The sequence below is a fragment of the Struthio camelus genome, chromosome W (genome assembly GCF_040807025.1).
Source record: "Struthio camelus isolate bStrCam1 chromosome W, bStrCam1.hap1, whole genome shotgun sequence".
NCBI classification, from domain to species: domain Eukaryota; kingdom Metazoa; phylum Chordata; class Aves; order Struthioniformes; family Struthionidae; genus Struthio; species Struthio camelus.
This window is the reverse complement of record NC_090981.1, coordinates 20,458,976-20,474,373: the sequence shown is the minus strand read 5'-3', so window position 1 is coordinate 20,474,373 and position 15,398 is coordinate 20,458,976. Positions and strand designations below refer to the sequence as shown.

The window sequence follows — 15,398 nt, the reverse complement described above, 5'->3', positions numbered from 1 at the left end:
GGACTCAAAGAGCAGCTGATCTGTCTAGGAAGCTGGTGAGCCTCTGCACAGTCTAGCCTTTCAAATCTGTGGGTCTTCTCACTGCTTCTGCTTCCTCCGTCCTAATTTGGTGTAACAGTGATTACTTAACTTACAGGGTGCTTTGAGAGCTGTGTTTGTTAGGCATGTGGAGATCAAGTGTAACGTGATTAAGAACATCTGCATTAGCTTTACAATTGTGTATAGTAAATAACTACTATAAAAGCAGACCTTTGGTGCCTGCAACTGCTCTCTTCTATGGGCCTACTGCAAAGGCTTGGCCTACAGTCCAAACAATCACACTGAGCTCTCACCTGCATCTATTTTTGTGTAAAGACTGTTTCAAACTCTCTAAGGGGGGATGACTGCAGACTTTGTGCCTTGCTCCCTCAATAGTGACAGGGGCGTGAAAAGAGGCCTGATGCACAGGATCCATCCCCAACATCCTCCGAGCCCACAAGGCCTCTGAATGCACCTCCTATTTCCGGTTAAAGAAGTCTGACTCGTTAGGAGATGCCCAGAGATCCTTATGGAGCCTGCGGTGGTCTGCGGTGTCCTGGAACCAGAAACGCTATTTTTTTCAGCTTTCTTCTAATAGAAATACCAGAAAAAGAACCTGGTAGAAATTCCATGAGGATCTTTCCTCCATTGCTTCACCAGAGCGCCTTCTAGCTCCTATTCATCAAGAATGCCTAACAGAAGATCTCCACATTGTACTTAAAGGGCACAGATACTTATGAATTATACCGTACTCTAGACTATGGAATAGTATTCTGCAGAGCATATACTGCCCCTTCCCTTTCTGTCCCGCATTTGAAATTTAGGAACACATAAATGCACATCTGCATAAAAATCTTGCTTTCTAATTTTACACTTCTGTGATTTCAAGTGCTCAAATATAATGCCCTCAGAATTAAAACAGGTTAAAATTTTGCCTTGAGCAAAGTTCTATAGCTTTTAAACAGGGTTGTTGGTTTTTATTTTTAATGGTGATATTAAAAGACACCTTTAATTATGCTGATATTAATAAGAAGTACTAAAATACACTGTTTCAATTTGGAGAAATGAGTTTGCGTGAACTATGCGTAGCCATAAATCTTTTTATCTAGCGCTCTGTATTTTGCTGGTTAAAAGCATTCTTGTGAGGTCAACTGAAAATCTGTGATCAAATGCAGACCAACTTTCTCTTGTACTGCTGTTCAAAATGGTGAATTAGTTCTGAAATATAATCTGTTAGCATATTATTAATAAAAACATTTAAACACCGAGGTCCAGGCTTTTGAGAAAAAAAAAGTGCACTTTTCCAGGAAAATACTGGGTGCCTAACGTTCTTATGTGTTCTGTGTGCTAAAACTAGGTTACAATTTGTCTTTTCTGGAGAAAATACTGTTAGCAAGAACGCATTGCAAATGCATCAGATAAGCGGGCAATGGCTTTCGCCATGTTCCTGAGGACTAGGTGTGAGAACTGTGCTGACGCCGAGCACGACACATCACATCAGCAGTTCCACCGGCTTTGACGTGAGGAAGAATGGCAGCATGTGGCCCTAAGCAGAAAATATGAAGCCCCGAGTATTATCTGCCCAACGTTTTTACATGTTCACACATTTCAGACTGATCAGAAAATTCCAGGGGTACATTCCTGCATTCACACATAACGTCACAACAACTCAGATTGCAGATAGTTATTCCTAAACTCAGTTCTCCAGAAGGTATTTATAGAAAGAGCTTTGAGGAGAATGTGATTGTGTTCCTTTTATTTCTCCCTATTTTAGCCTTATTAAAAGGAGAAACTATGCATCTGAAAAGAAAAACATGAAGAGGAGACCCCAATGCCATTACTTTGGAGTGCTGAGAGGTGGAGAATGAAAAAGCCATTGGTCTCAGTTTTACTACCACAATGGCCTTTTATGAGAGGGATTAGATACGCCTAGAGCTGGTGCAGCATTCAGTGCTGCCCTGGACAACAATCTGGAAAGAAAGACGATAAAAATCAGTTTGTCATAAGGTTAAATCACCGCAGACTAGCTAGATTGGCTTTTCAGATTGTTTTTCATTTGGGGAAGGGGGGAAAAATGAGAGCGAAATATGGCTTAAAGGCTAATTTTTTTATTTTTTTCTTCTCTCTCTCTCTCTCTCTCTCTCTCTCTCTCTCTCTCTCTCTTTTTTTTTTTTCTTCCTGCAAGATGTAGCATTCAGAAAACATGTTGAGCGAGTTGAGGCATTAAAAAGATCAGTCTTTGGTTGCTGAATGAAAGACTGTTGTGCGTGTGACTCACATACTAAACAGAAATCTGCCTTCAAAGCCTATTTTACTGCCTAATTATATATACACAAAATGTAGCTGTCTGTTTCAATCAAATCCTAGGAAAAAGAATAAAACTCCTCTTAAGATGCAATTTTCATGGTTTGTCATAACCTTAGAACACACTCTGCTAATGCAAAAGGGGGAAGTACAGCTGCAAGGTCCAGATAAGGCACCAGTAATTGTTTTTCTTTTAATTATTACTTTATAAAGACATTACACCTCCTACTCAGAATGAGGAAAATTAGTGTCCTCTCAATTTTTTTTTTCTTTTTAAGATTTTCCTTTTTTTCAGAGAAAGCTTGTTGTTATGCATTTCAGGAGCAGCCAGCAGCTATGGAAAGTACTTTCAAGTAGCCTCCCTAATAACAAGCTTTCAGGAGGGATCTAGGAATTCCAGCTTCTACGAACCTTTGTATGGAACTGAGCACTCCATATGAACAAACCCAAATATAGAGAGAAAGAATGCATCATAAAATATAAAATAATTGTTGGCAATCAGCTCTCTTGGAAACTTTCAAGCTGGACAACATGTGTGAGCCATTTCTTTTATGAGGCCAAAACCCTCAAACTGATTTCAGTTCTTGCAGTAACATGAGCGTGTGCATATGCGTGAATGTGTGTGTGTGTGTGTGTGTGTGTGTATACATATATATATGTATATGTATGTAGGTATGTATATGTACATCATTTTTTAAATCTAGCATTCACAGGTCTTTTTTGAATACCTTAAATGGTAAAGTTTAATAGGCCATTACTAATTTACATCCTCTTGCAGATACAAATCATTAAAATGAAATGATGTTTTAATGGCTTATTCAATACACATCTAATCGCTTCTTAAAAGTTTCTAACTCTGAAGACATCACTGGAGATCTCCCCAAGAGACTGGAGGGGTAGAGACAGACGTTCACCCTGCAGACGGCTATGCCAGGGGAAGAGAGACCACCCATAACCTGCCAGGGTTATGGGAGAGCATGTTGCACTCTCCCTCCCTCTGCTCCAAACTGCCTATGCAACTACTTATTTGAACGCGCCCTAGACCGTTTCAATCAAAATGAGAGAGAGTAGCAGAACTCCTGTTACTCACACTGTTTAAGTTAGTTGAACCCACTTAGGCCTGAGCAAGTTGTAGAGGGCTTTTCTGAGCTCAGCTGGCAGAGTTGAGGTTTAGTAACTTCTGGGAGGAGACATGGGAATACAGCGACAACAAGCAAGTCATGTAGACTTAGGGAATAACCCCATTTTATCAGCACGGCTGTTTACAGCCTCATGGTCGTATCCTGAACCTGCCTCCACTGCTGCTCAGCCACCGAGCCTAGCAGAATATGCTTGCTAACTACTAGAGGGAATCAGGTCAAACTTGCTCACTGGGAACTTAATTCAAAAACACGTTTGCTCTCCCAGCCACTGGCATTACTTGTGCTCCCCCAAAAAGGCACATCTCTCCCAAACTGGGCAGTGCCCGTTAATTACAGAATTAATTAGATAAGGCGCCCGACGGGTTCTGCTGGGCAATGCACGTGCAGTCAGCCAGAAGTTGTTTCCTGGCAAGCCTTCCTCCCACCTAGTCAAAGCCTAATGTTTTGAACCCTGACGTAAGGCACGGATGGGGAGCTGGGGAGAACGTGGGAAGAGCAGGGGTTTGCTGGGCCCCTGCAAACGGGTACCCGTCTCTCCCGGCCCGCTTACAGCGGAGGCTTGCTGAACACAACGACTGTACTTTGCACCAGACAATAGGTATGCTAAGGAGATGGGCTGAAGCTACTTCCCTTACCTGCCTGCAGGGAGGGGATTTGGAGAACAAACACGGAACAAAAGACCTCTGGCTGCAGTGAAGTCGCTGCAAAGCAAGCGAGGGTGCTTGCTGCAGCCTTTCTCATGGGCGCATCCTTTGTGCCCAGCCAAGGTGCAGCCTGGCCAAACACTTGAGCTGCTCTAACAGCTTGCTCCTGCCAAAAGGGGCAGGCCCAGGCCCCAGGCCCTGTTTTCTCACCCCCCCCCCACCACCACCCCAGCCTTTCGCAGCTGTGTGGTCTCATCTTCTCCATCCCACAGCCCTGGCACGCCTTTGACCCCCTTGGCGAGTCAGCGGGGTTTGTTCAGCCAACAGAAAACTATTGACTTTTTGTGGGGTTGGTTTGCTGCTGGCTCAGTGAGCTGAATCAGGCGAGAGGGGCACCCGCACCCTGGGAGGGAGCCATGGCCAGCAGCCGGGTGGGAGCGAGGGACAAGAGATTGAGGGGTGAGCGGGACGGGACCTCTCCTTTTAGTGGTAGAAAACCATGAAATTGGCTTCCGCCGTTTCATCTACTGTACCCTAAGGACAGAGAGACGTCTCTCCAGCAGCCGTCACCAGATATGCCAGCTGAATTGCCAAAAAAATGCATTTAAACCATAAGCCACTCCAGCTCATTTTGACTGGAACAGGCTAAAGCGCGCTCACAAAAGCACCTTGCGCATGGTCATGGGTAGAGATTTTTGGTAGCTAGGGACAGAAGGCACCGGCAGGGCTGCAGTGCAGAAAAAAGAGAAATCTGCCTCTGCCCTCAGCACATCCATGCTGTGAGGGATTCAGTGCAGAAGAATGGGTGTGCTGTAAATTCACAACAGCTTCCTTTGCCAAAAACAGTTTCCTTGTATAAAAGAGTAAAGAAATTAAGGTGTTGGAACTGGGATGTATAGATGGACTCATAGGGACACATGGGAAATCAGAGGCAAAAGAAGAGGAGAAGTAAACATGCCTTGATAGTAGAGCAAAGAGGTTTGGCTGTCAGATCAACAAATGCATGAGATAATAAGCTGACCTGAAGCCAGTAAAGGGTTTGGAGGACAAACCTCCTTTGGAAGAGTCACACAGACTATTCTGGGCCAGGCCATCGACTCCAGAAGAATGCTCCAAACTGGTAATAAAGTAGAAGCAAAACAATAATTACAAGAACTACTGTTTCTTGTCTTGATCTGTGTGTTTTTGTGTTAAGTGAAACTCAGTGGGCGATTTTAGAAACCCAAAGCAAAGTCAATCTCTGTATGAGTTCCTTCCGAAACAAGGAGACCGATAGAAAGTCACGTGGTTTCTTGTCACGTTGCCCACTGGCTTCCTCCCTGTCTTCTGGGAAGGCTACGTACTCGTCAAAGCATTGCATACCTCTGGCTCAGACTCACCCGTGAGGACTCCTTTGTGTTGTATCTCCCTTGGCCCTCAGTGCATCGGTCTGGGACTACACTGCCACCTTCGCTGGCAGGCATGGACCCACAGTTTCGTTCCCTTGCACAGAGAGTTTTGACAGTCTTATTCCTCATTCTGAATTTAACCAAATCAGAACTCTTTAGTGGCGTTCTTGACACGTTCACTTTGTCTTCTCAGTTCTAAAGCATGGAGAAATATTTCTGAGCAACAGCCCCACTCCTTGGCCTGGCATAGGTTTACTATGAAGTTACTCAGTAATGGGATACCAATCATTCAATTAATCAGAAAAAAAATAAAGAATTAACTCAGAAAACCAGTATCAGGTTATTACAATCGTGGAACTCTAACTGTAGTCATACTGCCAACCCAGCACCCCATAAAACCAATGGGACAGTAACTGGTGCAATTTAGCCTCAGATAAAGCCAGCGATATATTCTCCTTTCCAGAGGCACGCGTATTTTGAATCCTGCAGGCATGCCAGGCCCTGGCAGTCAACTTCAAACTTGCGTTAATGAAGTTTTTGGAAGCAAATATTTCTCAAAGGAAGAAAAGAGGGGGCAAAACTGTTTTTTAAAATGTTTTCTTAAACTTTTATTTTCTACAAGCAGTACAAGTATAAGAGAGTATGATTTCTTTCTGGAGCACATATTCATAATATACCATTTCAGAGGATGTGAGAGACCCCCCCCCCTAAATATGACAGAAATCTCCAGCAGACAAATTGCTAGATAGACAGATAGTATGGAAGGATACAACCTCAGGTATTGTGCATGAAGGCTGTGGCAGAACCAGGAACACCATCTAAATCACTGGACTCCTTACCGTTTTGCAAGAGAACATAAGAGTATGGGTCTGGAAAGGACACGTTGTTCAACAGGTCCAAATCCCTCCCCTTGCAGAAAACCACACAATAAATATCTGCATTAGGAGATGCCCAGTGTATGTATTCCACTTCCTACCACAACATCACAGGTTCGTTCCAAAGTTTGTTCCAAAGTCCTACAGCGAACACCAGACCTGTATCCAAACAACAAAAGCCGCAGCTATAGTACGTCCTAGGAAAACAGCAGGCGTTTTTCCAATGCTGTAAGCTGCTGCACAGAAGGGAACTTATTAGAGAAACCTCCCAGATGACCACTGGGAAAAGACTATGCTTAATTCTACGGAGGCATACCAAGAGCACATGCCAATCAGATCTGAATAACAATTGTTTCCAGACCTCACTTTGGCACAAGTGTGGGAAAGGACACACGAACCAGATGCCTGAGAAATTTCATTGCTACTAGAAGCGTCTCCTGCCTTCGGTTGTGACCAATTTCCACTGCTTCACAGGAAGCAGAAATACCTTCTTTCTCTCCCCACTCTGCCTGAGCTCCAGGGAGGAAAACAACACAAAAATAAGAGAAAGCAAAAAATATCATTTGCCATATGGAATTCCCTCTGCTTGTCACCTGATTCAATTAGAAAGCTCATATAACTGAAAGGCTTATTTCCGAAGTTTCTAAGTTGATTTTTAAACTGAGCTTTTCCTGTCATCTCTAGTATTAGAGACAAAAAACATTTGTTACTGGAAAATACTAGAACTTTTCCACCAAGGCTTGTGGGAATACAAGATGAATGTGCACGTGAGCTTCCTTAGCGCTATGGGGACAGGGACACTAGTGAGCTGCCCGGTCCTTTTGGGAGCTCACTCTCTCACTCCCTTCAGCCCCCAGATACCCTACAAAGTAGGGCACCACAGTTTCCCTTCCCTCAGCGCTTCTTGAAGTCTTCTTGCTGTCACTTCTCTCATTCCCAGCAAAAAGACACCTATTTGACTAAGCATAAGGAGATTCCACAAGTGCTGAAAAAAGCACTTTGGTGCTGAGCTTGACACCACCTGATATGTGGACTGGCACCGGGAAGTTACATTGCTTGTAAAAATGTGTACCACAGCATATACCAGCTTTTTTTCCCCTGATCTGGTGTTTCCACATTGCCAACACTTCCAAATTAAGCTATCTCATGGCTTCTCTGTTTCTGCTCCATTTCCAAAGCAGTGGAAATGCCTCCTGATATAGAAAGCATAGGAATAAGCAAATCTGATCTCTGGCAAAAATGAGTAGTCCATGAACATTTGAGTAAATCAAATGAAAAGCTTCAAAGCTTCTAAATGAAGGACCCAGATGAAGGAGAACTTTTTGCAAGAGGAGATCTAGCACTCTTCTGTCCTCTCCCAACAGCAGTTCTCCTGTGGTTCACAGCAGCAGGACTTGTCTCCGATGATCCGTCGGAGGAACGTTTACTTCTAAGTGCTGGGAAGCGTTAGATCCCTCTACTTTCTGCCTTTGTCAGCTACCAGAGCCCACTTTTGCCCGTGAAGATTCATAGGGAAGGAGATAATAAACTTAATAGCATCTGAACCCTGAAGAAATGCCTAAGGCTTGTGGAGTTTGGTGGCAGTGATACTTTTCAGGATGAGAGTCTTCACCAAGATGAGATGCCACTTACTCGTTCTGCAGGATCAGACTTTCCTCTCGAGGATCCCAATGAGGCGATATCCCTCCCGCACGTGGCCGAAAGAAGGAAGGAATATGGGACTATGGGAATATGGGACTTGTCAACAAGGAGAGGAGGATATCCTTCAATGTGCACTCCCTCTAGCCCCAGCCAGGAGCATGTTTTGTGTGATGAGAGCATGTTTCATTCAGTCTCTGTGACTCTGTGGTAGGCCACCACCTTATAGCTACAATTAGGGCAAGTCTAGATTTTTGAGGCTGGTTGCATGAAGAAACTTTCTGTTCTCACTGAAAAAGAAAGCATTTGCTATTACCAGGACACTGCAAAAAGGCAAAAGAAAGTTAAACTGCCTCCTTTACTTTTGCCTTTGGAGTTCAGGATGTTTAGTTTCCTTTTGAACACTAGTGCTGAATTGTTTAGTTCCCTAATTTTTCTAAACATGAATCTAGCGTTTTTGACACTGCAATATATTCTCAAGACACAGATAACTGACTGTAAACCTCATGTCACTATAGGTTTTTCTCCTTGTGGTTTTCAGCGGGAATTATTTATGCTTCAGTTACCCTTTTATGACAGTGTAATGCACTAAAAATAAACGTTTAATGGAAGTTTACAAGAACGGACAAAGGAATTGTTACAGTCTACCATGTAGAACATAAGGGCTTAGCTTAAAATGCATAGTTTATACTTGCAGCATGCAGCCACTTTAAATGACATCAGCATCAAATATGAAGCACTATGGTACCAATGTATGTGCATACAAAAAGAATAGAAAAGCATACAAAAAGAATAGAAAGGATACATCAGTAACTGATGCAGTAACTGATTTTAAATATCCTTTGACTATTAACTTTGCTGTCCTAAAATATTGCAGGGTTCTACTACCTGTTTTTTAAAAATCCCAGAAGCCTAATTTGAGTTACATAAGAATGCATTAATGCATTTTTTAATAAATATGAATAAGTAAAAGGGAGAAATCACTTGTACAATCCAGAGTGGATTTTAGGGGTTTTATTTAAAACTTCTAAAAAACGGGTTAAATAAAGGAGACATCAACACAGCCTTAAATATAGATGAGCTGACACCAACTCAGCGGGAAAAATCCCATACCGTTCTGAAAGCTTGCTACAGCTCTGCTAACATATTTTGTTACAGTGCTCTCTTAGTCCTTCACCAAATGTCTAATTTCAGATCCGTTTCACGTGCTTTCCTTGCAGGGTTTAATGTACGTGATTAATCTTGACTCGGCTTAATACTGCTAGGAATGTGGCAATGACCTCAGCTGAACACTGGCAAAGTGATTAATGTTACATGAACTGGGATATTTTTTCTCAGGATCCTGAATAAACACAGACATGCTGTATTCCGTTACAGACCTTTGCTCAATTGAAAATGCACCGTGGTTTCAAAGAGTAATGTTTCAGATGCAATAAACAACGTTAGAGGAAACATGGCTCTTGTTAAAGAAAATGCTGTTTCAGGCTAAAGTCCCAGTGATCATAAAAGATATATGATGCAATAAACAAAATGAACCACAGGCAAGACAGGTCCATTCGATGACTAACCACTGATTGAATTTTCCAACACTCCTGGACACTCTGTGAGATAAACTATTCACAAAAGGTCCCCATTAAATATAAGGTTGTCATTTCTTTTTTATTTTTATAGTGAGGTCCAAGAACTGTATGAATTTCCCCTATTGGTTGTTTGTGTTTTTGAATTTTTTATGATGTGGGAAGACAGGCAAACAGTTGCTATGATTGTCAAATGTCTTAAATCAAGTAGAGAAAATGCAATAAAACACAGTTTCCATGGCAACGCATTGTAACCTAGTACCTCTGGATTATGAGCCAGCTCACATCTATGATCATTATTTGTTGACAGGCATAAATTGAGCCTAAAAGCATTAATTTCAGAGATAAAACTGGAATGTTGAGCTAAGTTATAATAATGCTTAAATATTTCCAAGGTAGTGGCAGCAAATCAACACTAGTTATGTTGCCATTTACATAATGTTAATAAAGTAAATGAAAACACTTTTATTTTCAAACCCCTTTTTTTCAGGAAAGATGGTGTAACAGATATATACATCTCCAAACCTGCAAACAGTAATTGACACGTGTTCCGCGCTGCTAAAGGAGATACAATAGGACCAGTTATGCAGCATGATATGCAAGACATTTTAATCAAATAATGTGATTTTGATTCGCAGTTGCTTGACCAAAAAAAAAGAAAAACAGAAAGAAAAACAAATATTAAAACCACCCATTTGCTAAGACCATCCCCCTCCTCTGTGCTCTATCTTCTGTATCACCCACCGGCATTTTTGTAGGATGCTATGAAGCACTAAAAGCAGGAAAAGGAAATGAACGGCGCTGGCAGAACTTATGTATGCCCATCAGCACCACGTACATTTCCAAACCATAAAGGTGATTGCTCTGTCTAGTTTTCACAACTCAATAATAATTGACCAAAACAATCGACAAGGATGACGGCTGTGTTTCTAAGTGCTTCTCGCTATTACCTCTAGTACTCGGCACCGTGTCAGCGCAGGAGCCCTTGGAGCCTCGGTGGCCAGTGGGGCAAGTCCAACGGCAGGCATGGGGCACCTATTGCACTTGCCCTGCAAAGTCGCTCCGCAAACCTGCAGATGGACCCTGTGCTGCTTGGCCATCCTGCTTCTAGAGAAGGTCTAGTTTGTTAATCTGTGGCTTTCCTCGGTGAAAGCCAAGCCCTATGATACTTCTTTGGAAGTCTTCTAGTGGCTTATCAACAGCTGTAAACAGCTATTCATGTTGCTGTCTCTAAATCAAAATCCCTGTCATTCATAGGCTTTGGTGTAACCTTCTTTAAGGCTGTGCATCTTGAATATTGCCTTTACAGTGCTGCAAGGGTTTAAAGAAGAGACTTGATAAGATAACTCCTAAACATAGATTTGTATTCACTGGAACTCTGGATCATACAGCTGGGGGGGGGGAGGGGGCTATTTAAAGAAAACTGATTGTTGTCCTTTTAGTTGCAAAAAAACCGTATTTGACCAGCTCTAACCACTGCAAAGGCCAATTCAACAAACATATGCAGCAGCTTTGGGAACAACGGAAGCATATGCACAGCCATTTAAAACTTTAGAGTCTAGTATGTGAATGAATAATTGCTTCTTAAAATGCAGATTTTTTTTTTTCCTGGCTAGATAGCAACAGCTTCATAGGAATTCCTGTAACATTTTGTGAAAAGGTCCTGGCAATTGCAGAAAGAAGTGACTTACGGAGGTTTGCCTGGCAGAACACACCCACTCCTTCACAATGATTATTATATAAATATCCATTTGAAGATCTTTCAAAATACAAGCTTCTTAGCCTTTGTGATGTAGTACTATTGCTGTGACATGTCTTAATGGCTATAAATAATGCATCAAGGGCTCTAATTCTGACCGTCATATATTTTGACATTTTGTATGTTTTAGGGAAAAATACAGGACTGACTTTCATTCAAATACAGGGAAGTAGGAATTCAGTGTTCTGAAGCTCACACACATTCCCAAGTGCGCTCCGGGTACCAGAAGGACCGATGCCAGTGCCTTAAGGGACTGGCAGAAAGTTGAAATGAGCAAGCTAGTTACACTTATTTTTGGAAAATTGTGCGCAGGCCAAAGATGCTTATTACAAATTCAGTGATTCACTAAGTGATGCGTTATACTTGACAAGACTCTTCAGTGTAGAGGGAACAAAATGATATTTAAGCATCAGAGGCACGTAGCTCTTTTCCTTTTACCAGGTGTCTACCAAAAATACGTTCCAAGAGGGGACGAAGAATTGCCAATTAACCGTTGTCGTTCTAATGCGGGCACAGTCAGGCACAAGAGAAGACAAGGAAAATTTGGAAATCTCCGTGCAGCAATTTACCCCTCCTCTCCCAACCTTTCTCTGATCTGAACACTCTTTCTGTTGGTTAAACCTCTCTGCACTGGACAGAATAAGGACGCTACTTGGATTGTTTCTCCTGTATGAGTACCTACCTTGGATGCTAGATGGCCATTAGCTTGACATCTCTGCATCAAACAGGGCTGGAGACAAGCGCCACTTTCCATAGCTGGAGTCCTTCTGCCCTGCGTTCTACTGCTACATTGGATCTCATTAGCCGCACTTTTCATGTGCTGCATCTGCTCTGTAGTTTGTTAATTATAAGGTAACTTCAGAGGCAATCAAACCTAGGATTTTTGTCTAGCACCCGAATTCAGTTCGAAGGTGGGTTCTGAAGCATATACTTGTCTGAACCAGAAATCCCATAATCCTGGATGAAGATAGATGCTATTATAGTTCTCAAGACCGTACTAGGTATTCAATGGCTATAGTGATGGACAAAGTATGAAAACCTAGCCAGAGTAGATAGCTACATATTTCTCAGTTATGTTATTAAGAGAAGAGGTTAGAAGAAAGAGAACTATAAAGCCTGAACTTATTAGCATCAAGCTCAGGCTTTTTTTCAGAATGGGCTAGGCTGATGTAAACTTTAGCAATTCCTAGACTGTATTGCTTGAAGCAGATACTTGTGATTTCAATGATACAATCAAGTATTCTTTGATGTTCTTCAACAATGCTAGCAGTCACAAAGTTTAGTTTCGGTGACAGTGGCTGAAACATTCCTCAAGGACCTAGTGCTTCTTCTTGGGAAACTATTTTGACTGGCATCTTAGTTACCTGCCTTGGTCGACAGCTTGTTCTGCTTGCTCCACGGCGGTGCAAATTCCACTCGTCTTTGGCTGTGAGGATGTCATGGGCCTGTTGCACTGTTGCGTTCATCTTTTTGTTCAAAGTGCGCCTTCCTCAAAGTCAGTGGAGTTATCTGGAAATAAAAGTGGAAGAACGTACCGGTGGATGGGAAAAACAAAGGAACATCTCCTTTGCCCGTTAAATTCCCAATTAAACACATCATTGGTCCAAATCATTTGCAAGGGCCCGTGCAAGGTTATGTAGTTTATGTTACTTAGGCAGAATAGTTTATAGAGGGCATATCTGTCCTGCTGAGCAGATGATCTGCAAAAGGGAAAGGTAGACATGTATTTTTAGAAGGCCAAAGCGAAATCCACAGGAAAGCTTTAGATTGCAGGAACCGTTTAAGGTCGTCACATAGTATATATTTAGAGACTTACATGTTGAAAGACTGTAACAAATCTATTGAGCTTTTCTTTCAAACTGTTTATATACTGTTATGGATATTAATTGCTCTGTATTCGCTTTCAATATATCTTGGCATATATACTCACAGTTGCATGCTAAAAATCACTGTGAAATGTTGTTAAGCAGAATTAATAAACATACGAAGTATCCCCTTTTCGATATAAACCGTCTTGTTTAAAGGGCGTAGCTCGCTGAATGCGGTGAGAATTCGCTCAGACAAATCCCCAGAAAGTTGGGCCTTCCCCTTCCTCCCCCACCTTGGTCATTAACACCTGCCTGACTCAAAAGCAGCTTCATCTACATTACAAAGTATTTCAGATAAAAGGGATAACCTACATTGAGTCGCAGAAGCTTAGAAAGAATATTACAGCATAAAACTCCAACTCCAGGGAGTTTATATTGCTGAGTATCCGAGAGGCGCTAGAAACCACCAGGTAGCCGGTACTCTTGTTTTTGGCGTGGTGTTTTAAAAGTGCTGTGACTTCACGCTTTGCAGTAACTGGATGTTAGAGAAGGACCCCTCGAGGATGTCGTTAAACGGTTTGAAGCATCGTCCCTGGTTGCAACCCCAACTCCCCAAGCGCAGCCGTAACCTGGAGGCCGAGGTGGAGGCCCCAGCTCTCCCCTACCGGTGCGGTGCGGCGGGCCGGGTGCCCTTCAGCTGCCGCTCACCACCTGCTCGCTGAGCCCCGAAGGCCCCATACCAGCCCACAACGCAATTTGGAAAGGCTCCTTGGCCCTCCACTGTGCAGGCCTGCCTCGTGAAAGCACGTTACAACCCTAAAGGTTTATGGCGTTTGCGTTCGCTCTAATGCAATCACGACTTACTGACTTGCGTGTGGCCAGCGTTATGTTGCACTGGGAGCAAAGTTTTCCGCCTTTGTTTTTTGTTTTGCTTTGTTTTGTTTTTTGCTTGGAGCTTCCCAGCGAATATTTTTTACTCTGCTATAATTAATTGGCTCCTGGATTGGATTTAGGAGGTAAGTAACGTGTTTGCCTAGCTGCAAGGGAGAGCACTTTATTCTTTAACTCCAGCTTCACAGAATGAAGTAGTAGCTGTCATAGCCGATCCGCGGCATTTAATTTTCTAAACTCGATTTTTGAGGAAAAAAATACCCTTACTACCACCTTGGGAAAAACAAAGAAACAAACTGGAGATAGCTGAAATGACGATCTACTCAGATTAGGCGGGAGAAGGAGAGGCTGCTCTGCTGGCGTGCCCTTGTTCTACCTCCTCTTATCATTAGTAATTCTATGCCATTCTTATCTGATTATGCAGGGACACATTAACTCACTGGCAAATGAATACGCTATGGAAAAAACTCCCTCAGATGCAAATGGCACAGGAGCTGCTGATAGGGAGCACAAGGAAGCTGCTTGTCCTCCTACCCGTCCGGCTGCCAGCCGCCCCGCCAACAGCTACCCTCCCTGCAAAAATAAAAGCCCTAATCGAGCAAATATTACAGAAATGATGCCTTTTCCATCTCTTTGGATGAAATCTGATGTTCAGTAAAACCCTTAACATTCAGGCTTATTACTTATCTGATGTTACATTTTTAAAATGCCACATTTCAACCTTTACAATGAAGCAAAGAGCAACCGCAGATAACGTGTACGCTTCGAGCCCAGTCACTGGGCCCACGGACCCACGGGCCCTTGGAGGTGCACGATATTTCCAGAGGCTTATATCATCTCGCCTGGGTCAGGCCAACGACAAGAGTAAAACTCCAGCACGTTGCCCGATTGGACAGATAGCAAAAGCACCAATATTTTTAACTTATGTTTTTTAGGGTTTTCGGTCATCTATCTTAGACTCATTGAACAAAAAAAAAAAAAAGACTTTAAGAGTATAAAATATTGTCGATATGACACTAACGTCAATCAAAATAAACAACTTAAAAAAAAAAGTGATTAAAGGCAACCCCAGAGAGGCCATACACCACAAAAGGAGCACGGTGGAGAACTACTTGCATCTTTTGAGTTTTGCTAGCACTGAGGTCTCATTTCTGGACCAAGAGAAAGTCCTCATAAAGTTATTTTTAGAATTGGATCATTTCTGAATAACATCAGTAACCATAATAACCGTACTTTAGAAAAATGACACTTTGGGGTACTTTTTGATGGAGCAAAGGGCTACATGTACAGGAGACCATATTATGAAGTATGCATATGGGTGCCCTTTGAATACCTACCAGGCCTGAATCACAGG

The 15,398-nt window shown here is 42.5% G+C and overlaps 1 long non-coding RNA gene across 1 annotated transcript in view; it reads right to left on the bottom strand.

The window, feature by feature from the left end:
• Window positions 1-6,085: 6,085 nt before the first annotated feature.
• LOC138064233 (uncharacterized) overlaps window positions 6,086-15,398 on the bottom strand; it is a 55,912-nt gene continuing 46,599 nt past the window's right edge. Inside the window, exons 15-16 of the long non-coding RNA XR_011137515.1 lie at window positions 12,710-12,854; window positions 6,086-8,299 (exon numbers count right to left, since the gene is read on the bottom strand). This is a non-coding gene — a long non-coding RNA (uncharacterized lncRNA). The remainder of the gene's footprint in view (window positions 8,300-12,709; window positions 12,855-15,398) is intronic.